Genomic DNA, 27,995 nt, shown 5'->3' with positions numbered 1-27,995 from the left:
TGTATCAACATATATCTTCATTTTTATTAATAATAAATTTCAGACGGGCCGAAAAAGAGAAAAAAACACTACACTCAAAAAAAAAAAAAAAAACCAGCATAGATGAGAGGCAGACTTATTTACAATGGCTGAAATCTCATGGAACTTACCTAAATACTTTTGTCACCCACTGGCATCTAGTAAGCCTTTTCCCCCTTCCTGAAGTCACCATAGCACAAGTGTTAATTACTATGATAGCATTTTAGCAGCACAGTGTTTATAACCCACATAGACCAAGGAAGGCCAGTGTGGTCCAATTCAACAGTGACTTTAAACAGAGACCAACTTTGCCCTGAAAAAGCCAACTTTGCCCTTAAAGCAGACTTGAGGATAGGAGAGGGATCACAAGCTCTGGAAGTTCCTGTGCTTACACCAAAGCTTCAAAGAAGATGGGGAATTCTGTTGACAGCCTATCACTTGGGATCACATCAAATTGCCCACCATCACACACACCAGGGCTTTGGAAATGAGTGGTTAAAACATGCTGGGTACTTCCCAGCAGAGAGCTCCCAGTTCTCATGGATTCTGCCTCCACCTTCCACAGGTTGTTTTCCATGTCTAGGATCATGCCTGGTTCTGCATCTTAACAGTAAAGGCCTCTGGTTATTCTTAAAAATAACAGTAAAAGCCCATTTCTCTTCCTGTCTTGGAGGAAAGAAGTGTGGAGGTGGGCTTAGCTTCCCAGGTCACCTTTTCTTTCCTGTGAAAAACTGACTTTCTTTTACAGTGGTCTTTGAGAGGCAGGTAAGCTTGGGGCCCAGAGGATGCCCGTGCTGGAGGACAGCTGATAAATATTTGCTGGCGGACTCACTAAAACATTTTTTGAAGATGACATCTTTTTGTTTCTACAGAGATGGCTGTATTTTAACAAAATGCTAATGAGTTGTCCCCAGGTTAGTTTATTTTGTGGGAGAGCTCCCTTTTTAGTTCCTTGGAACCTTGAAAAGAAAGTACTACTAAAGCTGTGGAAACATCAAGCTTCAACCAGAATTTTCCTTTTGATCTGCAACTTCTAAAGACATAAAATGTACACAAGGTTGTCTTTTAGCTAGACAATTGTAGTTCAGCTCCAGGACCAAGAGGCTGTTTAATCTGTTGAAAGGCAGTGTTTTCAGAACCTTCTCGAGCTCAAGCATTTTAGGCTTAGGGGCGACACTATGAATGGATGCTTTGAGGAGGAGCTGCCCCTTTATTTAAATAAAACCTCCAAGGGACACATCAGGTGAAAGCAGGGAAAGTGTTGTTTTGAGGAAATGGGAATCTGTCTTTGAAAGGGATAGTACATTCAGTTCAGCAACCTCCTACCATTCTAACAAACACACTGGTACCCTACAGCTGTGTGTTCTGAGACAGCATTTGTGACAGGCAGCTGGGTCGATTAGAAATCATCACTGGCCAATGCCTGTTCAGGGACCTCTCTTGCTTTCGGATCCATTTGTTTATTTCCTTTTTGTTTTCCTTTAGCTTTCAGGTAAGCTTTCTTTTGAGAATTTCACTTTAGCTGTGTTATTGAGAAATAAGGACCCTAATTTCATTTTATAAATGACTAGGTTAAACAGAAGAAGGAAAGACAAAACATGGTGAGATTGGTAGAACTCAAGTGAGAAACTCGCATCATGCACCATGATCCTTTTTCTGTGCTCTCTCCTTATTTTATTATTATTACTGAGAAAACTACAACCACAGACATGTAGGGACTGGCCTGAGCTCACACAACAAAAACCTGGAATTGCTGAGTGTCGAATCCAGACTTAGCTCATTCTAGTGTTTACGCTGCAGGTACAACTACCCCATCTCACCTGTCCTTTTCCTTTAGAGACATCTTGGCTCATGGTTTGAAAGAGTTAAAGTGCACTGAGAAAAGTGCATTTAAGTTCTTCCAGGTTATTAGACTTGATCAGTCATTAGACTTGATCTCAGGAATTTCCAGCAGTAAAAATTTCTATGGAGCGCTGGGGTTGTAACTCAGGGATAGAGCACTTGCCTAGCACATGTGAGGCACTGGGTTCGATCCTCAGCACCACATTAAAAAAATAAAATAAAGATATTGTTGTCCATCTACAACTAAAAATATTTTTTAAAATGTTTCTAATGATCTCCTGAGATTCCACACTGGCATCATGCATCATGCTTGGTCACGAACAACTTTTTAAAAAGCAACTTCACAATAATGAAATATTTAGCATTGAGGGGCTGTTGCATCAGGGCTAAAGTAAATATACCAAGGAGAGGGACAGTAGTAGAGTCCACCTGGGAAAATGGAAGCCAGTTGGAGGACTGATCACAGAAGGAATTAAAGGTTAGGAAGTAGTTTACAGGTGGTGGAACAGCTGGGAAGTCAGACAGCTCTGAGTTGACCCTGACATTCGTTAAGCAGGAAGCCCTTGGGGACAGGGATAGAGAGAGGAAGAAGCAGTTCCAGGGCTTAAGCCAGGTGTTCTAGCGGACACTGGCGATGCTGCCACCCTCCCACGGCCAAGAGGGAGGTGAGACCTTCTAGTGTCCAATTTCCCTCCAGCCAGAACCAGAGAAATAGGGAAAATAATTTTATTTTATAAATGATCAGGTTAAACAGAAGAGGGAAACAAGAAGTATGGTGACATCAGTGAGAATCAAAGCAAGTAAACCAACCAAAAGGCAAAAACCAAGGACAGGGGAACCCAGGAAACATGTTCCAGAGGCAGTCCCCTTGTCATGCCCAGCAGAGCACAGGAGGGGCAAGGAAGAGCTCTAAGGCCCTGCACAGCACAGCAGGGCTGCAGCAGCCACAGCCTGGGCAGGGACTCCCACCTGCAGAACCCCAGCTTGCTGCCCCATATCCTCCAGGGATCTCCTGTTGGCTAGGCAAGGAAGGCAGGTGGAGCTTGAATGGAAGCCATTCGAGAGCAGGGGCTTCATTAGCGATTGTCTGTTTCCTAGACCTACCCTCGGATTTGACCTATAGCCAGAATGCACAAAATCACAAAGAGCCCTACAAGCAATGGATCCCTCTCCGATTAAATTTCATACATTTCAACACATCAATCATGTGTTGATAAAAAATTTTCCTTCCTACCTGGGCATGAAAGAATCCAAACTGGGCTGTGAAAATGTGATCCTAAAAGCTAGGCAGGGAGGACAGATAAAGGCAGAGGCATTCAGCTCTCGCTCGGCTTTTCTTGGCCGCCTCCTCTGAAGACTTCCCTCAGGATTGACCGTAATTGGTTTTTGTTTGTTTCTGGAAAGGGGATGCTCTTTCTACTGCTTTTTATTATGTTTATATTACTACTGAAAGGGAGAAACAGGAAGGGAAAATATTCCTTTTGGCACCAGAGCCAATTCAGAAATACTAATCAGGTGATGGAAAATATGAATTTAGCCTGCATTACAAGATGCACAATAACTCCCCAGCAGATTATAATGAGGCATAAGACCCTGTAATAGGCCTTCGTGAAAAACCATATTCAGACCCTTTTGAAAGGGGAGTAATTCCTTTTACTCAAGTATTTGCTCGCAAAAGCCTTTTGCAAGGCACAACATCTTAAGCCAAGAGATGAGAATAACAAGCTAGATTGGGACACAAAGCTTGTGGCAGAACTCTGGCAATGCAGAGCAACAAAAAGTCACGAGAGTCCACCCACATCCAGCTGGATTTGAGGATTTAATGAAGGCTGATGGCGCGCAGAGCAACACACCAGGCCAAAGTACCGGGCTCCGAGAAGGTGCTTGGTCTAAATGAGCTCTCGATCTTGCAGGGAAAGCAGGACTTCAATGGGTTAAACAATTAGTGCGACCATCTGAATGCACTAATGAATGCTACCGCACTGTGGATTTCAAATTCCCCCTTTTCTTATTTCAGATGACAAAATCTCTAGGAAGTAGTGGGAATATAAATCTTTTTTTTTTTTTTTTTTTTTAGTGACAATGGTACACTTTAAGGAGTTACTGTCTCTTGTTTCGATATTTCAAAATACTACTACTGAGATCTTTGAAATGTAAGTCTTATGATAATTATCACAATGTTATCCCTCCTTGGTGCTGATCAGATGAAATGAAATTCAGGACTTAAGTCAGATTTAGAGGTGGATTTTTGCCACTTTGAAATAACCACGTAAGTCTTTCCATTTGTGAAATAATAGAAATCACCTCTAGACATTTTTTGGTTTCTATCTATTGGCTCTTCTTTCCCGCCAGTCTTCCTAACTCAAACTGGCTTACAGACTTTCAGTTTCATCTTGGATAAGTAAAGAGCTTAAAAGTTGGCCCTTGTGTCCTTACAATAAGAAAGGGCTGAGCAAAGTGAAAATAAAGACTTCGCTTAGGCTTATCAGAGCTGGAAGGCTCTGAGGTTGTAAAGCAAACTGCTCCCCAAAATCTGGAGAGAGAGGAGAATTCAGGCTCAGCCAAGATGTGCTTATCTGGAACAGAAGCCACACACTGGTGAGACACACAAATGGCAGTTCTGATGAAAATGCAGGAATTGGAGTGTGGATGAGCTTGCGAGTGAGAACCCTGGGGATGGGGGGTACACCCCTCCACCATCCGCAAGTTTGTGAACTTGTCCTACTTCGATCACAATAGTTTCTCAGGGGAAAGAGCCAAAAAAAATCTCCCAGTGCTTTGGCATGGGGACAGGAAGTGTAACCATTGTGAAATACATCCAGAACATTCTCCATAGCAAAGGCCTATTCTCTAGGGAGAAGACTTGAGTCTTATCCCACCTGGGGGAAGGGTGTCTCTCTGACTCTAGCCCTCTCTAGCTTTTCTGCATCAACTAAAGTGGGAAAAAGAGAATAAGAAAGTTGTGAAGTCACAGTCTGTTAATGGGATACTACCTACCCCTTCCCCACGTCCCTCTCGTACACCAGTAGATCTTACTGCAAGGACTGTAAGATGCAGACTCTGCCTAAGGAGGGATTCTTAGGGAAGCCCGGAGACATGCAGAGAGACAAAGTAAGGACACAAGAAGAATTTGAAGCCTTGGACACAATTGCAGCAAACATTAAATACCACCAATCTCCTAGCCAGATTAACAAAAAACCTCATGCTAATGGCCTATGAATCTCAATGTCCATGACTGGCATGATGTCTGGCTTTCAACAAAACAAATTACAAGGCAGGCTTAAAGGTAACACACACACACACAGAGCCCAATATATAAACTAAGCATCAGAATGAGATAGATGTGACAGAAATTTTGGAATTGTCAGACAGGAAATTTACATGGAGTATAAATAATATGTTACCTATGGAATTTTATTCCACTGATAATACTAATGGGAACTTGAGGCAATATTCAAGAATCTATTGGGTAAGAAACTCTGAGAAGAAATCAAAGGAAATCCCAAAACCACAAAAACTTTGCAATATAAAGGCAGAGGACAAAGCTAAGGAAAAATTTAATGATCCTGAAGATGGGTTGACAGAAATTTCCCAACCAGATCAGAAAAAATAATGAGAATCATTCTCCAAGAAAAAACACCCAGAATATCCAAGAACATTGAGACAATGGCAAAACACACATGTAATTGGAATAACAAAAGAAGAAGAAATAGGAAAGAGAGAATGGAACAGAAGAAATATTTGGAGCAATAATGGCTGATAATTTCCCCAAATTAATGACAGACCCCAAACCACATATCCAGGGAGCACAGCAAGCACAAAGCAGGATAAATAACCAAAACCTATACCTTACCATATCACATTCCAATCACAGAAAACCTAAGAGAGAGGACCTTTTGAAAGAGATGACAACACCAACTTACAGTAGAAGAACAAGCATAAGAATTACACAGGAATTTTTGTCAGAAATCACGTAAGCACAAGGAGAGCAGAGCAAACTACCTTAAATGTTGAAACAAACAAACTCACCAACGTAGAATTCTATATCCAGCAAAATTATCCTTCAAAAGTGAAGGAGAACAACTGAACTATAAACTTAAAAATGATTTAGATGGTAGATTTTAGAATATGTGTTTACCATTAAAAAAAAAGGGAAATAGAGACCATTTCCGACGAACAAAAACTAAGGGAATTAATGGCTAGTAGAAATATTAAAATAAATTAATATTTATTAATTTATTTCAGTCCTGCAAGAAATATTAAAATAAACTCCCCAGGGAAAAGGAAAATAATAGAGGTCAGAAACTCGAACTTCCATGAAGCATGAAGAAAATCAGAAAAGGAATTAATGAAGACAAAATAAATTTTTAAATTTTTACCATGCTTTTTTTTTTTGGGGGGGGCTGGTACTGGGGATTGAACTTAGGGACACTCAGACACTGAGCCAGGTCCCCAACCCTAGTTTGTATTTTATTTAGAGACAGGGTCTCACTGAGTTGCTTAGTGCCTCACTTTTGATGAGGCTGGCTTTGATCGTCCTTTCTCAGCCACCTGAGCTTCTGGGATAATAGGCATGTGCCACCATGCCTGGCTTATTTTTACCATTCTTAATTGATCTAAATGATAACTTTGAAGTAGAAATAAGAGCAACATAATGATTCTAGAATATGAATAAGTGAAATGGATATCAAAAATACTGATAGAAGGAAGAGATTGGGAATAATGTGCTATAGGGAACCTGTGCTATATGTGAAGTGCTACAAGGTTATTTCAAGGTGAACTTAGATTAGTTAGAAAGGACTGCAAGCTCTAAAGCATTAAAATTTTAATGTTAAAATTTAATTGTATTATTTGATGTGCTAATAGAAGAGACAAATCATATAAAAATCTCAAAACCAAAATGACAGCAGGAAAAGAAACAAAAAAATCTGCCATGACTAGAAAATGGTTCCAAATATCCATGAGTCCATAGTGAGATTATATATATATATATGACTGAATTAACAAATAAATGAGGGAGAAGAGATAAATTTCCCATAAAAAGAATTCCAAATAATTTATGTAGCTACTGAGCCCTCAAAGAGATGGATCAGAACTCCCAGCTCTTTCAGTGTGGGAGTTTCAGTGTGGCTATGCATAATGACTTCCTTCCTAAGCATGCACAGAAGAGTACAGTGGTAAACACTACCTCGGTGACCAGGGTCACCATCACAGTGATAAATCATGTCAAGGTGATGTGAAAAAAAATGGCATTTGATCTCTATGTTTTTCTTCTCCCCAGACCCACAGCTCCAGTCTAATAATGAGAAGACATCTGATGATTCTCAACCAAGGGATACTTCTACAAAGTCTTCCTCTTGGTTATGACAGTTTCTTAGATGTACTAGTACTCCTTAAAACTGGGCATGGTGGTGCACACCTGTAATCCCAGCAGCATGGAAGGCTGAGGCTGGAGGATTGCAAGTTCAAAGCCAGCTTCAATAATTTAGCAAGGCCCTAAGCAACTTAGTGAGACCCTGTCTCTAAATAAAATATTTAAAAGGGCTGGAGATATGGCTCTGTGTTTCAGTGCACCCCTGGATTAAACTCCCAGTTCAAAACACAAAACCAAAAAAACCCAAACTGTCAGAGTCATTCAAGGTTAGTTTGAGAAACTGTACAGCCTCCAGGAACCTGAAAACATTAGTGTCCAAATGAAATGTGTTGTCCTGGAAGCTAATCTGGGTCAGAAAAAAGACTTCAGGTAGAACTAACAAGATCAGCACACTAGAAATTTTAGTTGATAGTGTTTTAATATTGGTTCAAGTAATAAGATGTCAATAACGGAGAAACTTAGGTGTAAAGAAGTATACGAAAATGCCCTTACTGTTTGTTTTTTTGTTTGTTTGTTTTGTTTGGAAAATCAAAACAGTGCTAAAAAGTAAAGTTTATTTTTTTAAAAAAATTATTCAGGAGCAGAAAAACAGAATAAAACTCATCAGAGGTAATTACAGAAGCTTTTAAAATATTCCCCCACAGAATCACTAGAATTTTAGCAAAAATGGGATGCTGTTTAGAAATGCTTTTTTTTTTTTTTGTGAACTCTACAGGTAATGTGTTGCAGGGCCTTTGACAGCTGTAGCTGAAGGCTGTTTAATCACCAGTAGAGCCTATCTTCTGGGTTTCCACTCACACCTACATCATCTGCAGTCCATGAGCAAACAAATCAGCAGCAGTGACCCCAAAAGCAAGGGATGACCAAAAAAGCAATGTCTTTCCTACTCTCCTTCCTCAAGACACCAGCATCTGAGATGCAGGAATAAAACAGGCAGAAGTGGGAAAAGTCAGCCACACCCTCTCACCAAAGCTGGGACCAGGGTCCCAGTCTCTTCAGGGATCCTAATCCAGCAAGAGTTGCAAGTTTAATAAAAAATGATCACGACCAACCCCTAATGGCTGAAATAATGCTTTACAGGACCTGAGTGACAAAACACTTATGGATTAAGACTGAGGTGTTTTTACGGTTGCTAAATACCAGTGGGAAAGAAGACTTTCCACTTCACACAGTTCCTGTGGGCAAGAATGGCAGGAAATCATTTCACTGAGTTGAGACTTTTCAAGCCCACCAAGTGCATACAAATATGTCCTGGTATTTTTTGAAGTGGCTTGTAAATCAGAGAAACTGATGTCTACAGTTTGGTCCCAGGCAGTGCTTCCAGGACAAAGGTTGTCCTACTACCCAACATGCACTAGAAAATACTTCTAGTTGACATACCCCCGTGGAATGCCTGAAGATGGCATGTCCTCAGAAGGATCCTGTTAGGTTCTGACTTACAACAGAAGATTGCTTTTGATTTCTTCCAGAGGTGGGAGACAGCTCCATTTTATTATTAATTTTTAATATATAGGATCTCCTGAGTTTGTTTTCTGTGTGATGTATCTACACCTATCAGACATTCCTAAGCCAGATATTTGGAGGTGAAAAACAAAATGCTAACTTCAGAGAGGCACCCTTCTTACCAGTTGGAATAGTTAGTTCTCTTTGAGTTCTTACACAGTGCTTGCTTTTTTTTTTTTCTTACAAGTTAGCCTGATCAGGCCCAAACTTTCTCATCATGACAAAACCAATGTATCACTACTAAATCTTCAGCTAAGAGATGCACAGAAATCAACCATAATATTCCACAGAGGCCACTGCCCACTTTGGAGTATCAATCCTTATAATTTTAAGTTTTATGAGAATATTAACTCTGTGAGGAATTATTAAATCCACACTCCCTTCTCTTTTTACAAATCTTTGTCTTGGCTTCATCATTCACCCTTATTTCCATTACAAGCAATTCTGGCAATAAAGCCCAAATTTGGGAATCCTGCTTAGCACTTTAGGGAAACAAAGTGAATGTAAGATTTAGAGATGTAGTTCAAGGCTTGACACTTTTATGGATTGCTGCTTGTTAACACAACACTAGAACATGATGATGTTTGCCTTTACAATCTCAAATTTAAAGCTGGCAGGTACTGAGAGTTTTGAGATTTTAAAAATATTTTTAAATAAAGTAAATAAAGAAGATCTTCTTTCTCTGAAGCTGGGGTGTCAGGCTGCTGGTGCATATGTTCCAATGGTAAGTGATTTGTAGAACACATTTAGAAAATGCTCCTATGCTAAAATACTGAATTAATTGGCATATCCAAACCAATATAAATATATATTACCTCCTCAACTCCTCTCCTGCACAAGTGGTATTCACATCATCCTGAACCTCGCTTTTTTTCACTTAACGATGTATGTAGAGATTGATTCATAAGAACATAAAGAGCTACCTAGCTCTATTTTTGAACTTATGTGTGCTTTTGGGTAGGTGCATGGTATGCCATTGTATGGTTATGTCATAATTTATTTAACAACCATTTATTGATTAACATTTAACATTGCTAACCTGAAGCAAGTGCATGTGTAATGAAAGAAAAAGGCAATAAGAAATTATAGGATATTTTATTTTCCCTGTTTCCTTGAAAACCCAGGGATCTCACTATAGGAGAAAAGATAGATAGTTTCAAAACAATGATCAAACCAATATCCATGAATATCTTGAGGTTTGAAATTCCATTCGCATGGTATAGAAAAAAATCCAGGATTTTTTGGGGGAGAAATGACTGATTACAGTGGTATGAAATGTACAAGGTAAGGAAGACTATAAAAGGATTATATCAAAAGGACTCAGAACCTTTGATCTTCAATTAGTATAACATTTAGGATGGACTGAAGTCCATCAAATATGTTTAAAATCATGAGTTTATAATAATAATGGGAAACTAATCAGTAAACTTCATTATGAGCAAGAACAAATTCATCATCTTATAAATCGAATAAATAAAAAGAATAAGGCACTTATTCTATGCCTCCTATATAAAATGTTCCCCTGGGTAACTACACAATAGATGAAGGTAGGCCTTATAAAATTGTTTCAGCAAACAAGAAAATGATCAACTTAAAACATTGCCATTTTGCTACTCTTACGAATTAAGACACTTAGGTATAAAGTATCTGCAGCAGCTAATAAACACAACCAACTAGACATTATGTTCTTCCAAAAGAGACAGAACCTAGATCTATCCAAGTCTACAGGCACCATACTCTTCAGTCATTAAAAAATGATATGTTTCTATAGTGTATTTACTACATGCAAAGATGCCTAAGGCTTGAATTTAAAAAGCAAGTCTCAGAAAAATACATATAACAATTTCATTTATATCAAACTCCACATGTTTGTAGATATATTACACACGTTACATATTATATCCATAAGTACAGAAAGGATTAAAAGGAAACAACAGATTAAGGACAGGAAAGGGAATGGGAATGTGAAGGTTTCGCAATAGTCATGGAGGTGGCTGTGGTAAAGGACACTTGAATATTTTCCTCTATAGACTTGTAATTTGTTCTAATTTTTTAATGAGAATGCATCACACCATTTCTTACGTGACTTTAAAAAAAGAAAACAGCTATAGTTATGGTGAACCTATTTTGCAGCAGGACTTTGGTAAATCCTTTAGATGTTTCTCACAGAGCGTGTTGACAATTTTCCAAAATTCTACATCACTGCACAGTTTAAATGTCAAAGAGCGTAGTACATTGAGACAGGACACTGGAAATCAGAGTGTCTCTTATTTTTCCGAAACTCTGTTTCTCAGAGTTCATGAAACTATGCTAAAAATACAGTGGATGACCTATAGGACTCAAAAGTCCTCAAATCACTAACTGTAGTGGCAACCACATGGAAGACAATAGGGAAGGCCAGAACTCTCTTGGGTGCATAGAGTCGCATATTTAGGACCAGAAAGGGCCAGAGAAATGGTCTCATCCTTAAGCAATTGATTACTATTAAGTACAGCCTGTCTGACAGCCCAGCCTTGCACTAGTACTGCAGAGGAAGTAAAAGATGCTGTGATGTCACTGCTAGAATAATGCTGGCCAGCATATTAACCACTAGCCTTCATGTAGGCATTTATACTTACATTAATTAAAATGGAGAAAATTCAGTTCCTAAGTCTTATTACCTGTAGCTCAAGTACCCGACAGCCACACGTGCTTTGTCCAAATCATGGTCATCTCTTGCCTACAGATTGTGATAGTGTCCTAGGAGGTCTGCACACTTCTATCCTCCCAACCCCATAGCCTATAAAGCAACATCATGTTGCTCTGCCTAAAATCCTCCAATGGCTACTTCTCCCATGCAGAGTGAAAACAGAACTCTGGAGTATGTAATCTATCTTTTGGCTCCTTGTTACCTCTCTGATCTCATCTCTGCTCTCCAGCCTCCCTACTCAGTCCAATCCCCACTCTTCCTTCTGCCTGGACACTCTTTTTCCCAGATGGCCCCAGGGCTCACATCCTTACTTCCTTTAGGTCTCTATTCAAACCCACCTTCCTGGAGAGGCTACTCTACCTGTCCCTGCCCCAAACCAGGCTCTCTTTATCCCTCTTACTATAGCACTTAACACATGACCTACGTATGTTTCTCCACCGAAATTGGAGTTCTATGAGAAAAACAATTTCATTTGGCTCCCTGTTTTGCCCCCAGCTCTGGGCACACAGAACTACTCAACAAGTTATCTATTGAATGAATGGAAGTATTTCTTCCTTCGTTCATTCATTCTAGCTGACCCATGTATTGGTGAACAAAGAGAAAACTGGGGGGCAACTTAGGCAGCCAGGTGTACACAGGAACCTTGAATGGAGAAGGACTGGCTGTTTGCATTGCTGAGTTCTGAGAGTTGCCACTGAGTAGACACTGACAGAGGCTGTTAGGAATGCCCCTCTTCCTCTGACTCTCCTTGTTCTAGTGGACTGGGTTGTGTGTCTGATTAAATGACACATGCAATCAATGCTTTGCAAACTTTAATATTGGCATGAATCACATAAGGATATATTTAAAAGGCACATTTTGGTTCCACTGGTCTGGGACCTAAGTTTCTCCATTTCTGCCAATGGTGTTGATGCCGCTGGGGTGTGAACCACATTTTGAACATCAGAGAATCTAATGAGAACCAGAAGCACCCTATGGATCCATGACTTCATAACCCACCATTAAAATGTGGGTGTTTCCTGAAGACTGAGTCTAGTTGATAAAATCATGAGGTTATCACCCGAACAATATTTCCATTACCCAAATAAACCAATATGTTTTCTAGTTAAAGGAATAATTTCCCAACCGCTTGTGCATTTATTTTTCCAAATACTCAAGTACCTTCCATGAAAATCACATATTTATAATCTATCAAAGAAAATGTATTTGGCCTGTAGAGGTATTTGAATAATATACTTAATATTAACAAATAACACACTTCAAAATTTCTAAATTAAAAATAACTCATCTCAACCAAATTCATTATATAAACATTTAATAAGGTTTCCAAGAATAGATAAAACACACATAATCCTTATATTACCATCCTAGAGGAATAAGGCAAGAATAATCACATTCCATATTTATGAAATTAGGATTGGAAAATGTTTACAATGTGAATCTAAATTTCAATTGCATAAAGTGTCTTTAATATTTATTGGGTATAACAGTTTCTGTCCTTATTCTAGGTAGTTAAGGCAGCACAGAGATTTATTAACAGATAATAAAAATCTCAGGCTTTCTGGAAGAACCACAGAACAGGCTGAAGGATAACACAGCCAGGAGCAAGGCCCAGCCACACAGCCACTGCCACCATATCCCTGACACTCTCAGAGTATGTACAATGGACTCCCCAAACCCAGAACCTCCCCTGCTACTCTCACCAAAAAACAAAACAAAAACAAAACAAAACAAAACAAAACAAAACAAAAAACAGAGTTTGCAAAGACTGGCACAGTTTGGGTCACATGCTTGAGATTGAACTGTTTTCGGGGAGGCAGGGCTTCTAAAGTGTTATAATGACAATCAAAGTTAGCATTCCCTGAATGCTACCATGAAGCAGGAAAAATGGCCGTTAACCTAAATCTAGAATACAGACTTATGAATATTTAAAATGTGAATGTTTATATAATATAAAATCAAGATTGGAGCTGGGGTTATAGCTCAGTGTAGAGCACTTGCCTAGCATATGTGTGGCACTGGGTTCGATTCTCAGCACCACATATAAATAAATAAAAGAACTAAACATCAACAACTAAAAAAATATTTTTTTAAAAAAATCAAGATTACTGCTACCTTATCCACCCTAAAAGAAAGGTAAGGTTCCATTTCTTAAAAATTTGGAAGTATGTTCACAAATCCATTGGATATATATTAGTCATTAAAATTAGGTAACATGATATCACACTTACAGTGACATACCAGCTTACTTCATGGATATCTGAGAACTGTGTTGGTGCTGTGCGAGGCTGATTCCTTAGAGTTCCCAGGAGACTATTCTGGTAAATGATGCTAGGTTTGGGTGATAATCCTACATTTGGGTTACAAAATGTTTAAAAATAAGATTGGCCCAATTGGAGACACACATTGGAACAATCCCAGAAACTATGGAAACAAAGAAACCAAACCCAACTGACTGCAGGTGATTTTTCTCATCCTAGGTAATTTCAAGATTCATAATCAGTGCAATAGATGAAACAATTCAAAGAACCATCAGGGACAGTAATGGTCATGGAAGGATCTTCTTGGTTTCCTCGATTTTAGGGGCTCTTTGGGATTTATTTCCTCCAGATATCAGTCTTGTCCTGAGCTTGCTCTGGGGAACCCCTCTGCTTTTCCTGAATCTCCTTCCTGCACATATTTCACTGCTTGTCCCACAGTTATTTACGGGTACACCACGAACTCCTTAAAACCAAAATTGTGTATTTGTTATCTCGGAATTCCTGTGGTGCTTTGCGCATACAGATTATTCATTAAGTATTTATTTGACTACCATGTGGAGAAGTCTCTGAGGAGTTTTTACTTGGCAGTGAGTGGTATGAAAAGAGAAAGAATTTTTCCTCTTTTCGTGTCTGAAATTCCAGTTTTGCTCTTCACGGGTAGTTAGGGAAAATCTAGGTTTATTGGATGTCAGTAATTATTGGTACACCATTTTACTTATGCCTCTTTCTTCTTAGGAATAACATTTCTTTCCAGTTCCAATTGGGGTTGGAAAGGAGAAAGAAACACTGATTTCAAGTTGAGATCTTTCTTTGTGTCTCCTTCAGGTGGAAGCAGTTCTAGGAGGCAGATTGTCATAAAGATCTAAAAACCATCCTCATCTATCATCTCAACTTCCTCTTATTTTTCCCTTGCTACACACAGACCAGTGTTGAGTTGTTACTTTTTCTATGTTTGTTGACATTTCTGAGAATTGCACAAAAGTGATCGAACTTCAAGATGCACATACATATATATATCTAAATATCTGCTTATAATTTTAGGAATTAATAGACTTCTAGAAGTCTGCCTATGTATGTTCCTAACACTCCAGAAATCCACTGCAACATAAAATCCCAACAGAATGTGTAGATAAATTCACCAAAAGATATATGCTAAGACATTCAGAACAGTGCTATTCACTATAGCCTATCACCAACAGATTGGGCAATAAATGTAAATTCCCACAACTGACTGAAACAACAACAACCCACAACTTGCAACTTCATGTAACAACACAATATAAATCTCACAAGCATACTGCTGAATGAGAGATTAGATACAAAAGTTATGTGCCAGATGGTTTTCACTGATACAGATTACTATTCTTTCAGAACGCAGGACAGTGGGGAGTGGCCAGAAGGAAACAGGAGGAGGGCTCCTGTGACGATGGTGATGTGTCTTGATCTGATTGCTAATTACCTGAGTGTGAGAAAATGTATGAGGTGTGCTCTTTTTTATATGTATATGGTATGCTTCAATAAAAAGTTAAAAGACTAAGCCTGTTTTAGAACATGAGATTAACTTTATTTCCTCATCAAAAAATGTTCAGCAAAGCATCTACTAAGTCCCCATGAAACAGATGAAACCTATATAAAAGTAAAGGAGACCTCGGGATTTTGAAATTTCACACTGAGTGGTACCTAGTCATGTGTGATCTTGAACGCAGCCCAATATGCAGAAATCTGTAACTCTTATTAGTTTTTCCTTTGAAAGTGCCTCAAAGGGGAAAAGAGAATGCATATAGGCTAGTATGCATAAAAAGCACCCAACAAAAAATGTCACCTCCACCGACCTCCACTCAGAGTGGGCTTCAGGAGGAGGATACCTGGCTAGAGTGAGCCTGGCCAACCACACGGGAATATTTTCAGAAACATTCACCCATTCTGTGATTCTGGGGAAGTTTAAGAGTACTGATTGCAAATGTCAAGTATCTCCTGCTTAAGACACTAATAACACCCTCAAGAGAATGTAAACACATGAAAAATGAAAACAAGAAGAGTATTAACATCAGCTTATAATTAAATGTTTTACAGCTGTGTGACTTAAACACTAGCCATACCTGGCAAAGCATATATTTTCTATAGCAGATTGTCGTAAGTAACAATTAAGTACTAATGTGTTTTATTATTCATATATTTCTTCTCAAATATAACACCATCACATTCTTCTCAGATTTAACACGTACGCCCAATGACCTGGCTTTTGAGAGTGGCAAGTAGTTATCTGTAGGCAACTACAGGCTCCTGAAGGTATAAGCGGAAGCTGTTAGAAGGCTCAGGAATTTTCACAAGTGCTTTCAGGCAATGGATTCAACTCTACTGGCACAGACTTAACATTCCCTGTTGGGGAAGCTACAGTGGGTTCACTAAGTTAAGGTCATGAACAGTCAGAAAACATTTACCCTGGGCAGTCATTACCACTTCCCCTCTCCTTGTCAGTAGTGCTAAGCCACAGATGTGGCTTGCCCAGGTCAGAGGGACACTCCTGCTAGTACTGGCTGGTACGACAGACAAAAATCCCACCTAGCTGAACACTGTCACATATAAACAAGTATTTTATAGAGGCAGAAAGTTTGTGCTGGGCGAGGCTGACAGGAAAGGAGGCAGTTTTCTGGGGTGGCTCATGGAAACCTTCCAGAGGAGATGGGATTTGAATGGGGTCTGTAGAATGAACAGGGCTTGATGGGGAGAGAAGAAGAGAACGGCATAATGGGCTGGAGCCCAAGTCACACAAGTGGGAGTTTAAGCTATTGGGAGTCTCCCAGTCTGGCTGTAAGAGAGAGCCATAGAGGGGAGGAGATGGAGGAAAGTGCAGGAAGACCACAGGTGAGGGCATTATAGATTCATCAGTGTTGAGAACAGACTCTGGAAAGTCTGATTATCAACTGCAGGAAGGCATACACTCAGAGTTACTGGTTTGTACTCTTTTTCATTACAAAATAGTGCATGCTCATTGGGAAGCATAACAATTTTAATCATATGAATCAAAGTATGATCAACACTGTGGTATATTCATATTAATCCCTTTTGCCTAAGTATGGGGTTTTGTTTTTGTTTTTTGGTACTGGGGATTGAACCCAGGTGTGTTTAACTACTGAGCCACATTCCCAGCTCCACTTCTTTTTAAAAAATATATTTTATTTAGAGACAGGGTCTTGCTAGATTGTTTAGGGCCTTGCTAATAAGTTGCTGAGGCTGACTTTTAACTCATGGTCCTCCTGCCTCAGCCTCCTGAATCACTGGGATTACAGGAATGTGCCACTATGCTTGGAGGGTTTCATTTTTTAACTGAAGTATAATTATCTTCTAGATAAAATTTTGTATTTCTTGCTTTTCATGTAATGCTAAATGTTAAGCAACTTCACGTTACTCAGATTGTAATCATAAAGTACAAAACTCTATTAAATGCATATAGCATAATTTACATTGTACCTTTGATTTTTTTTAATACTTTGGTAATAAAAATGTGCTATAAACTTAGCCCAAAAGTTCCCCTTACCCACTCACATTTAGGGTCCTCTTCTCATGATCAGTTCCCGAAATAGAGCACCCAAGTCATGGACTGAGGCTCGGTACATATATTGACAAAATTAGTAAACTTTTATTGAAGACAACTCTGAATGGATTATTTCTTCTAGACAAGCACTTGGAAAAGTGGTCTCCTTGAATACAGCCACTGGCTTCTCTATTAAGACTAATAAATATTAATGTGGTGTAAATTAATCAATTAAGACAAAAAGTTCCAACAGGAAAACACAAATACATTTTCCTAGCCTGCTCTCTAAAATGCCCTAAGCCATTATTTTAATAGCACAGTAACTCCCAGTTGGGAAAGGTGTAATAATTACTATAAAAAAGAGTTCTTTGTCCTACACTTTAAATTGAAAATAAGGCACTCAATTGACTTTTGTACAGTCCTCTGCATGCAGGTATATTTGTTTGTATTGATTGGAAATTTTAAAGGATTTTTTTTCTGCTTCAAACAATCTAGTAAGTGAAAGCTCCAATAAACATAGCCTGAGTACAAACACAGGACAAGAACACACACACAAGTGATTTTGATAACATTAAGGACTCAGGAACCTGAGAACAGTAGTATATTTGTAGGCAAAATTCCTGGAATAGCAAAAACCTATTAGTGTTTTCAAGAAGACTTTTAAGCCTTTATGGAGTTCATCAAAACAAAAATAAAGTCCTAAAAGTATACTATATAAAATATGAAATCATGCCAGAAAAACAACATACTACATAAAATACCAAATTTATTTCAGATCTGCCTCAAAAACCACATTCCCTGAACATGGCCCTTTTCTCTTTTCTTTTTGTTAAAAATCATCAAGTTTCAGTAGTACAAATGATAGTCTCAATTAGATACTCAAACTAAGTATTTTAAAAGACCAAAGAAATAAGTAGTATGATACATTAAACTTTTAAAATTTGACTTCATTCATATTTTTCCTCCTTCCTCTTTCTTTTTTTCTTTTTACTAATTTCTAGAATGTGCATAAAAAGGAAATAAAACACCACAATTTTAAAACCTTACTATTAGAAGAGGGAGGTTAAAACACACTTTAGAAACCTGACATTTTTATTCCAGGGTCACAGGTTTTTATTTAAAGTAATTTGAAAGGATTTGGGAATACTGGAAACATCTCCAAGTACAATGAGAAGGGATGAAATATTATTCTTTTATTGATTAGAAACTTAAATTGTGGAAATGACTCCTGTTGGAAGCGAGTGGGGCTTGGAGCCCACCCTCAGGTCAGATCTTCAGGCTATCTCTTGCAGAATGGAGACATGCAGGGACTTACAACAAAGCTCCCACACCCCTTTAAAGCTTCCACTCAGATTGGGGTTCAACACCGTAAGATTTGGTGACTTGGGTTGTTTCTCTGGGTTATTGACTATGTGTGCACAAATCCATTCCTCAATGCCCCATTTGCTGAATCCAAATTCTCTATAGTTCTCCATGGCTATCAGCCTTCTAGCTAGCTCACACATAGCGAATAACCTAGAGGAACAACCCAAGAAGTCATCGAAATATATTAGGAAACAAAGATCAAAAAATAAAATAATGTAAAGGTCATATTTGTTATCAAAACTCTTTCACTTTGCATTATCCTAACATGTAAATCAATTTCTAGAAGATCATCATTACCATTATTTTCCTTTCCTAAAATTCAAAATGGTGGTGTTTCTGATACTGCCCAATTACAGAAAATGTCTTTTTTCCTTGTAAATAAAGAAAACAAACATATAAAACCTTTCCACAACAGAACTACAGTATAAATAAGAATAATGAGCCAGGTGTGATGGTGCATGCATGTAACCCCAGGCTAATGCAGGAGGATTGCAAGTTCAAAGCCAGCCTCAGCAACTTAGCAAGGCCCAAATTAACTCAGTAAGACCCTGTCTCTAAATAAAATATAAAAAAGTGCTAGAAGATGTGATGGGAGGGGAGGGGAAGAGGAGGGGGAATAGAAAGGGCAGCAGAATAAAATAGACATTATTATTGCTGTATGTATATAGGTGACTGTATGACCAATGTGATTCTGCAACCTGTACAATCAGAAAAATGAGAAATTATACCCCATTTGATTCAAATGTAAAAAAAAAAGTGCTGGAGATGTGGCTCAGTGGTTAAGCAGTAGCAAAATAAATAATAAAAAAATAATGATAATAATTTTCCAAACATTCTAAGTGCCAGGCATCAGAACCTGTGTTTGGGATAGAATGATGAAACAAGTCTATGATGAAACCACTGGGTTGAAAGTTAGAAAAAGGAAGTTTTTTTGTTTGCTTGTTTGTTTTTAATATAGGAGGATTTTACATGCCAAAATCAATAGCCAAACCATAGGCCATTTATAGCCATCAACTCAGGCAGTTCCATTACTTCGTCAATAGTGAGCTGACAAGAGGGGCTTCTTTAGAGTGAACTGGGATGGATGAAACCAATGCCAATGTGTAATAAACAATATGAATAGTTTCATTAGTCAATTATCTCAAAACACAATACAGTTTGTTGAGAGACCAAAGTAACCACTTAAAAACTCAAGTCCTAATACGAAAGCTTTCTGAGGCTGGCTTCAAGCTTTCGATCCTCCTCCCTCAGCCTCTGAAATTGCTGGGATTACATGTGTGCACCACCACACTTGGCAATCTTAACCACACTTTGAAGAAGGAGCTTGTGGAAATCTTATGACAACACAGAGAAGTACAAACTCTGAAACTATGTAGTTCACATAACAGTTGTCCTCAGATTGAAAAAGCAACACAAACAAAAACTGGGGTAAAGGGCAAGACAATCAAAGTGGTTTTCTTGCCGATTGTTGGGGTACAGGAAGCCATTCTTAGCTCATCTGAATGCTTTTAGGAAAGCTGAGTATATGATGAAGGACTAGAAGAGTTTGTGGATTCAACCTGTAAGAAACTATTTTGGGCTCAGTGGGGGATACAAACACACATATTTACTAAGTTCTGTATGCTAAGTACTTCTCATGAATTATTGAATTCCAGCAATGCTTTGATGAAGGAACTCTTTATCATTCTCATTTCACAGATGAGGAAACTGAGGCTAAAACCCTTTGCAGGGTCACATGACTAGCCCTAGGATATGAACCCTGTGGTTAACCACTACCCTGCACTGCCTACATTTCTAAGAAAAATGCCCTTGTCTGTCTTTCCTATGAAGTAAGAGGGACATTTAAAGAGGGCTAGTCTACTCAAGTCACTTTTGTATTTAGACCCGTAAATGGCTCCTCATTCTTCTTGGAACAAATCCAAACTCCTTAGCACTGGTTAAGGGCTCTGAATAATCTCTCCCCTGCCTGCCTTTCCTGTGTCATCTGCCACCAACCAGCCTCTCCCTTGCTCCAGTTGCTCAGAATGCTTTTCTTTCTTTTTAAAAAAATATTTTTTTAGTTGTAGTTGGACACAATTTCTTTCTTTCTTTATTTTTATGTGGTACTGAGGACCGAACCCAGGGCCTTGCATGTGCTGGGCAAGCACTCTAACACTGAGCCATACCCTAGCCCTCAGAATACTTTTCTGTCCTTCAAATATGCTCAAGATTTTTCTTTTGAAGATTTTACCCAATCTGTTCCCTCCTGCCTAAAATATGCATTTCCTTCCCATCTTCCGACTTCCTCATCCAAGTCTCAGAAAAATGTGCCTTCCGTAGAGACATCTGGGTCCTCTGATATGCTTCTAGAACTGCACTGAGGTGGTCACTGGTTAGATGTGACCACTGAGCCCTCAAAATGTGGCAAATCTGAATTGAGATGTGCAATACACTCTGGTGTTTCAAGATGAAGTATGAGAAAAAGCATGTAAAATATATCAATAATGTTTAGATTGATTACATGATAAAAGGAGAACATTTTGGATACACTGAGTTAAGTCAATATTAAATTTAGTTCATCTTTCTTTTTACCTTTTTAAAGGTGACTACTAGAAAATATTAGTTGATAAGTGTGACTTGGATCATGTGTACTGAACAGAGCTGTTTTCGAGCATTTGGCATTTCCCTTTGTAGCCTACATTAGTTTTAATTATTTCTTCTCTTTCTTGCTTTAGGGGAAAAAAAGAGACTGTAAGCTCTATGAGGGAGGACCGCGCTTGCCTCATTGCCCCTGTTACCTCAGTGCTGAGAACAGCACCTGGCACAGTGTGGTTATATGGAGCTGATGAAAGAATAAAAGCTAATTAAAGATGGGGATCAGTTGGAACTGGAACAGCAAAATATCTTTAGCAAAATATGTAAATGTACCCTTTTAATTTTAATTTTTTTTAGTACTAGGGATCTAACCCATGGGTGCTTTACTCCTGAGCTACATCCCCAGCCCTTTTTTAAGACAGGCTCTCACTAAGTTGCTGAGAGTCTTGCTAAGTTGCTGAAGCTGGCCTCAAACTTTCAATCCTCCTGCCTCAGCCTCTCAATTTGTTGAGATTACAGGCCCATACCATCACGCCTGCTTGAATGTGCCTTTTAATCTTGATGTTAGCAAGAAATAATATGAATTGAACTAAGAGAATATTAAAACATATTACCAAAAGTTTTTGAGTTCTGTTATAATAAGATTATAATTTTGAGGTCTAAACTACCATACAACTAAAGATGTAGATCAAATAAATCCCAATTAAAGTCCTAGCAAGGGGCTGTGGTTGTAGCTCAGTGGTAGAGGGCTTGCCTTGCATGTATGAGGCACTGGGTTCGATTCTTAGCACTACATAAAAATAAATAAATAAAATAGAGGTATTTTTTCCATCTCCAACAAAAATTTTAAAAAAATATATTTTAAGTCCTAGTAAACTATTTTGTAGATATTAACAAACTGATTCTATAATTTACAAAAAGAACCTAACATAAGTGAGATGACTTGGAAAGAGTCTAAAGGATACATATTACCCAATTTCAAGACTCATAATAAAGCTGCCCTACATAAGACAGTAAAGTATTGGTTGAAGAACAGACATTTAGATAATGAAACAGAATAGAGAGCCCAGAAATACGCCCACAAAAGTATAGTCAACTGATTTTTTACAAATGAGAAAAGACAATTCAATGGAGAAAGATTTGTCTTTTCAACAAACAGAACTGCAAATATTGAAGTCCATACACCAACAAACAAACAAACAAACAAACAAAAACCCTGAAAATAGACCTTGCACTTGTCTGTCTCTCAATCTCCCCCCTCCAACAAACACATATCCCTTGACCCCCAAATTAATCATAGATCTAAATATAAAACACAAAACTATAAAATGTCTAGAAGAAAATATAGGAGAAAATTTAAGTGTTCTTTGCTTTGGTGATAAATTCTTTGATACAGCACCCAAAGTATGATCCATGAAAGAAAAAAATGGATGGCAGATAATATGAAACAAATTTCTCACTGCTGGAGTGAGAGGTTACAGAAAAGAAAGGGGGCAGGCTAGAATATTCTACTGGTCATGGATTCAAGTTGGAGGAATCAGTATGAACTCAAGCTTAGCTAAATATAAACACAATTGGGTATATAAACAAATGTAGTCATGTGCTACATAAGGCACATTTATGTTCTTCGTTATATTATGGTCCCCTACAATGACATTACCAAATGACATGGTAGCCCTTTGAGTTAAAATATGATCTATGAGGTCCGCACAATAATGAAAGTACCTAACAATATGTTTCTCAGAACATATGCCCGCCACTGACGCGTGACTACTTTTAAGGTATGTGTGTATACACACGTTAATATTTGCACATAGACAGCCTTGCTCTATCAGCTGAGAGGGTTCAGACATCTCAGTAGCAAAAAGCACAGCTGGCACCCAGGTCTTGGATTCTAACCAGTCTTCAATAAAATGAACCAAAATTCCTGATTATAAGACCAGGGCAAAGGATACACAAGCATTTACTTGCTTCAGAAGTCAGACAGTGCCCCAAACAAAACAAAATTCAGCGATGGGGTTTGTTAAAGGAACACAGGAACCACCTGGAAGAGTTCCTCATGGCCAAAGTTAGAACAATCCAACCAATGAAATAAATATAATAGGATTGAATTATAACCCAAAGTATAAAATAAATATCCACAAGTGCATAAATGAATAAATGGATCAAAATGGGAGAAAAGACCATTTCTAATGAAGAAGATTCCCACATGATTTTTGTAGCTTTTCTGCCATCAAGGAGCTGAGCACAACTCCCCAGTCCTTCAGGGTGGGCTGTGTGCATAGTGACAATGACTTCCTCCCAAGAGTTCCATATGAAAAGAGGACAGGGATGAGGACAAATGACTTTACAGTGAAGAAATTTGGCAAACTCTGCCTTAACAGGCAGTCCAAGCCAACATCAACACAGAGGTTATACTGATAGCATATATTCTTGATATGATGAGCCAGAAATGGAAGATCTCTGTAGTATCCCCACTCAAAACCCATAAACCAAGTCTGATCTTGAGGAAAACATCAGACAACAAACCCCTGAGAAGTATCTCTCAAAAATGTCCTAGAAACCATAAGCCAAAAGTTGTCGAAAAAAAAAAACACATGACGATTCTATGTCATGTGATGTCCTGGGACAGGAAAAGGACGTGAGGTAGAAACGAAGGAAATCTGACCGCACTGTGCGTGGACTTTAGTCAGTGACTGTGTATCCGTGTGGGTTCATTTAAAAACTCTGAAAGGAAAAACCTGCCAACTGAAATTCCCTGATCAGCGAAAATATCCTTCAAGGTAAATGAAGATGAAGCGAAGATGTTCTCAGATGAAGGAAACGGTAGGAGAATTTGGAGGCAGCACACCTGCTCTACTAGAATTTCTAAAGGAAGTTCTTCAGACAGAAAGGAAATGATAGCAGAGGGAAACTTTAAACATCAGGACTAAAGGAAGAACAACAGCAATGTAACCAAAAATAACCTAGAAATGGAACAGGGATGGTGTGAAGACGAACTTTGACAAGATATATTTTAAAAATTCATCGCAGCAGAAGTTCATTCCCCAACGTGATCAAGACAATATTAACTACTTTTTAAAAAGTCTTTAGGACAACTTAATTTTAAAAAATAGTATCTATAACTATATATACAGTATGAACTAAATTGTCTCTATAGGTTATGTTTATTTCTATATGTTGAACACATAAAAATACAAAGCTCCGGATGGCCACATATATAGGAGATTTAAAATACTTTTTTGTTTCCAAATATTCAACATAAGCAGTGTGCTATTTATGATCAGGAAAAGATAACCATTATATTTAAAAATGCACTGTCTTGCTAGACTTCCTTTTAGACTCTTGGCAAAACACTTCCTTTAGGCACACACTGTATACTTCAATGACTCATCTGAATGTAAAATTGGCTCACAGATTTTTAACAACTTAAAATCAAATAGATGGTAAGGAAAATTCCTGTAATATTCTAGGAAAAATGGGATTGCTTATGTCGTACATTGTTTCAATACCTGCATGCAAGTAGCTTGAAAGACTTAATGACATCAAATCTTGTTAATCTCTATAAAGTACATGTTAAGAAGACAGTGAAAAAAGAAATTATGATTCTGATTGTGTGGAATGCATGGAATTTCTAAAGCACAAAGCTTATTGCAATCAAAGCTGCTGCAAAATGTGATGTCAACACATTCTAAGTGCTTCTGTCCAAATCTTCATGAGCAAGGGAAGAAGACTAACCCCAAATGAGATGCTGATTGCATTATGATGTTCTGAGTATACTGGACGATAGAGACTGTTTTTTTAGTAGTCAGCTAAATGCACATTACTGAGGAGGAGCAGTGAACAGCGATTCTTTCTGATATTCCTTCTTCTGGTCACATATCCCTTGTGTGTGGACCTGAGTCTATTCATCCACCGTGGCTCAGTGTCCAGCCAGAGGGGTCACATGACCCACACTAAACTAGAGTCCTTGCCTGAGATTTTCCCACACAGTAGCTACTGGGGAAAACCCAGGAATGTTGGTGGCCCTGTCTGTCTAGGCTTATGGGGAAGCAGCAAGAGTTAGAGTCTTTGGTTCCTGTTAGCCTAATACCAGCCCCACATCTGCTTGTCCTAGGGACTGGAGAGATTGGTCCCCAATAGCTTTTTTTTTTTTTTTTAAATACTTTTATTTATCTTTATGTGGTGCTGAGGATTGAGCCCAATGCAGATGCTCTACCACTGAGCTACAGCCCCAGCCCCTCTTGTTTGTTTTTGAGGTGGCTTGATACAGGTTCTGCAACCCATACCTCAATGTCTGGAGATATACAGTAACTTAGTCACTCTGTATTCTTTTGAAAAGAGAATGTTGGGAGATGAATAATAAGTCATGCTTTCTTCAGAAGTCCTCTAGGCTGTAAGTGATGTGGCTCTTCTAGGATAGTTTAGCATTTTTGTTCTTAATTCCAATCTCTCTCAGTACTATGCTCTGATACAATTACCCCTTTACCTATCTCTTTTTCCCATTAGGCCATTTGTTCTTCGAAGGTAAAAATGTATTTCACTGGACTTTGCATCTCTAGAGCCAAAGTACAGAGGCTGTGCAGTTTAACGTAGGCACTTAATACACATTAGTTAATTTTAAAAAGATTAAATAAAATACGGTCATTTTCCCTACCATTGCAGCATTACCTCACTTCTTCAAACTTTGTTAATTGGAAATTTGTGACTAGGTAAGAAAAATTAATTTATTTAAGAAAAAAGTGGTCATTAACCCATTAACTAGTGTAAGAAACTGTATAGAGAATGATTAAACTAATTAAGAAAATAAATTGTTTCAAGCAGGCCACCGCCATTTAAAATCACCGATTCATATAGAAATAATGTGTGGGCTAAGTTACAAATAACATCCCTTTACCTATTCATTAAATTAGGTCCCTGAGGATGTTTATTAAGTAACGCTTTGATAGCTTGGCTCATTTACTATTTGTACTTGAAATATTCCATAAATCAACCTTTATTAATTTGAAAGGTGACACCTGCAGCTACATGCAAGGTTTACTTACAAATATAAGTTCTCTTACAGTCCACAAAAGATAACAGAGGGCTGAAACAAACTCAATAAAATTCTTGCTGATTTCTGTCTCATTATCCATTTGTTTTAGACACATTTAGTCTCATTCATACCCCAGGCAAATGCTGCTGGGTTCAAATCCCCAATATCTATCACATCTTCACTCTCTAATCTAAGGCCTGCCACTGCAGCTATTGATTGGACCTAGGTACAGTGTCAGAGTCTAATCACACTCATTTCTAGATACTGACTAGCACAGGGGCCTTCAATCTTGGTCTTTTTAACCTCAGCCTTCCCTTTCTTAGTTGATAGCAACAGCCTCCTTCCATGTGTTCAGGCTCCAAACCTGGAAGTCACCTTTAGGCCTTTCTCTCTCACCTCAAATTTCAACCACTAGAAAATTCTATGGATGCTATCTTTAAATCCATCCTTAAGGCGAAGTTCCATCACCTCCACTGCCACTCTACCTTCCTCACCTCCAGCTCTCCGTGAAGTGTTACCCAGCTCCATAGGAGTCAACGAATTAAGTCAAGCTACTGCTTAAAATTATTTATGTTCCCATCTGCTGATGTGAATGAATTTTCCTAGTGCTTACAAATATAAGATCCAAGAAGAGAAACTGGTATGAAACCCCTATTTCATTTAGCTATACTCATTCATTTTTTAAAAAAATATATTTTCTGTTGTAGATGGACACAATATTTTTATTTTATTTATTTATTTTTATGTGGTGCTGAGGATCAAACCCAATGCCTTGCTTGTGCTAGGTAAGCACTCTATCACTAAGCTACAACCCTAGCCCCTATATTCATCCACTTTTGAAAAAACATTTATTTTTTAGTTGTAGGTGGACAAAATACCTTTATTTTATTTTTATGTGGTTCTGAGGATCACACCCAGTGCCTCATGCATGCTAGGCAAGCGGCCTACCTCTGAGCCACAACCCCAGCCCTCACTTTTTAAAAAGCACCCGCCAACTCACTTTGTGATGCATTTCCAATGACAATTTACTTCAAGTTAAATAATTATTTATAGAGATTTATAAAATAGAACTAATCATATACAACTGCTAACTATCATCATTCAATCAAGTAGATAAATTGTAAGAAAGACTTATGCTCACCAGAAATTTTAAAACACTAAGATTTACACTTATACATATTTTTGAACATGTTAAGTACAAGAGTAATTCATAGAGATTTGCAATCATAAAAATACATTATGACACAGAGCTACCATAGTAATCCTGGACAGCTCACATTTGGATAGTAAACATAAATGAAAAGTAACCCTCAATTTTATTTAAGATACTGTTATGTCTGGGTCTTTGTTACTGTAGCTGAAGCTGCATTTAAATGAATATATTGATGTAATGAAAAAGTCCTCTGGTCTGGGAAAAATACATTATAATAAGATTAATTTATGGGGTAAACAATGGGAATATAATTTAAAGGAGAAAAAGAATAGAATGTTGCCAACTATTAAAGAGCTTGTTTATATATTTTCAAATGGTAAACAACAAATTATGTTTCACCATGGCTAACTCTGGTCTAATATGGAGTAAGCACTCTATAAAAATTTCCTGATTAATAGACTCCTTGGGAATGTTTGTTTGACTTGCAGAATTGAAGCTCGATCTCTCTCTATGGATTTGCAGAGCAGGCTGCCCTATTTGGGAAAGTCAAGTATCAACAATGTTAGAGAGATGGGCTGTCTATATGCACATGTGGATGGATGGAGAGATGAAGGAATTGGAGTTTCCCAAGCCACAGACACCTTAT

General features: G+C 38.2%; 1 protein-coding gene across 13 annotated transcripts in view; it reads right to left on the bottom strand.

Annotated features, from left to right (window-relative positions):
* The window catches only part of Rapgef4 (Rap guanine nucleotide exchange factor 4), a 283,143-nt gene that overhangs the window by 87,756 nt on the left and 167,392 nt on the right, over positions 1-27,995 (bottom strand). The window lies entirely within an intron of this gene.

The sequence above is a fragment of the Ictidomys tridecemlineatus genome, chromosome 7 (assembly GCF_052094955.1).
Source record: "Ictidomys tridecemlineatus isolate mIctTri1 chromosome 7, mIctTri1.hap1, whole genome shotgun sequence".
Taxonomy (NCBI): domain Eukaryota; kingdom Metazoa; phylum Chordata; class Mammalia; order Rodentia; family Sciuridae; genus Ictidomys; species Ictidomys tridecemlineatus.
This window is presented reverse-complemented; position numbering and strand designations above follow the sequence as displayed.